The sequence below is a fragment of the Sphaeroforma arctica genome (genome assembly GCF_001186125.1).
Source record: "Sphaeroforma arctica JP610 unplaced genomic scaffold supercont1.3435, whole genome shotgun sequence".
Taxonomy (NCBI): domain Eukaryota; class Ichthyosporea; order Ichthyophonida; genus Sphaeroforma; species Sphaeroforma arctica.
Genome location: NW_014037123.1, coordinates 1,665 through 3,458, shown reverse-complemented (window position 1 = coordinate 3,458; position 1,794 = coordinate 1,665). Strand labels below are relative to the sequence as shown.

Genomic DNA, 1,794 nt, shown 5'->3' with positions numbered 1-1,794 from the left:
TCGGGTAGGGGAGTGACCTTATATAGATGTTTACCATATACGAGGTACACGTATAGAAGAACGGGTAGGGGAGTGCCCTTATATAGATGTATACCATATGTGAGGTACATGTATAGAAGAACGGGTAGGGGAGTGCCCTTATATAGATGTATACCATATGCGAGGTACACGTATAGAAGAACGGGTAGGGGAGTGCCCTTATATAGATGTACACCATATGCGAGGTACATGTATAGAAGAACGGGTAGGGGAGTGGCCTAAGTCGTATGAGGGACACTTGAGTCCTCACAAGGCCGTGCAGATATTCGAATTGTAACAATTCTGGCATATCTCACAGGTTCTCATGCCAACATGATTATTTGTTTATTTCTCTCCTGCAGTATCGAAGTTGACTATGTCGATCAAATGATCTCGATCTCCGACTACCCCTTATCCGGTGCGGGTGCTTGCGCGAAAATCTGCAATGCATACGAAGACCTCTGGGGTATCCTGTAAATATATGAATAAATTAGAACTTTAGATATGAATCAGCATACAAGGCACAGATGGTGTTACGTGCTACATACGGTTGCCATTCTTATTCACCGTCCATGTGCACACGGTTGGTGCCAGAGTTAGTACTCCGTAGAACTCCGCTGAGGGATCAGTTACGGCTAACCTCACTTGTTCTGGGTGATAGCCAGTGCCGCGCGATCGGACAGCGCATAGTGGATATGTATATAGCTGAGATACGTCTCTGTGCATATGTTTTAGGGCTTAAGGTTTAGAGGTGGGGTTAGCGTTAGGTTCTAGCCTAAATCCCTAATTATAGCTGAGATTCGTCTATATGTATATCATGGGAAGTCAAGTCCACACCTTTCCCTCAGTCTAGTAGGCGGTTTATCCGTGTGCTTCGATCTTGCACATGGTGCGTTCCGTTTGAGAACATGTGTCAGGCGCTGTGTATTAATCAGGTCTAGTCTGACTATGGTACAGCGCTGTAGACATCAGGCTTGTATAGGCGGTAGTATGAAACATGGGGTATAGAGTTTAGGGTTGGGGGTTTGCCGAATGTTGGTTGTACCGTGTGCTGCAAAGGTAATACATACGATCCACCGCAGCAGTGCGGTCGCGGTCACTATGTCAGTCGGTATCGAACGTACCCGCTGGTGTGTATAAGCAGTGGGATAGATGCATATATGATTAGTCGAATACAGACGTTCACATAGAGGTAAATATGCGTATGGTTCAGGAGCGCACAAAAACACATTTTTTCATAACTCAGCAAAATGGGTGGGGTTTGTTACGTGCTTGGTCGTTGTCTAATTCAGTAGGCTATCACATAGTCGCAACGAAATTTGTGAACCCAGAATTCGAGGTGCATATAAGTATGAGCCTAAAAACATTTATCCAACTTTGAAGAACCATGCATGGTCCGTTTTCTGAGGATACGGCCTATTATCATTGTACTTCAAAAACAATACTTCCCAACTGTCAACTATAAAAACTAATAAAATAGTTCCCAGCGAGGGGCTCGAACCCTCGACCTTGAGATTAAGAGTCTCACGCTCTACCGACTGAGCTAGCCGGGATATATTTTAGCGGGTGGCGCATGACATAGTATTTTATGTACATGGTCAGTCGAGTGTAAAAGCGGACATTTTTAACAACGAGCGTACTTCTAGCAATGGAAATTGTTTCTGTGCATATGTGCGAGAAACTATCGTTACGGCAAATACCGCACACCCCGAATATAGCATGAGTTGCGTAAATAGCAGTAGATGTACAAGTATGTATATCCTGCGAAGTGACAAG

The 1,794-nt window shown here is 44.5% G+C and overlaps 1 non-coding gene across 1 annotated transcript; it reads right to left on the bottom strand.

Moving 5' to 3' along the window:
* Window positions 1-1,498: 1,498 nt before the first annotated feature.
* SARC_30285 lies at window positions 1,499-1,571 on the bottom strand. Its single transcript has one exon. It is a non-coding gene; the product is annotated as a tRNA-Lys (tRNA).
* Window positions 1,572-1,794: the final 223 nt, after the last annotated feature.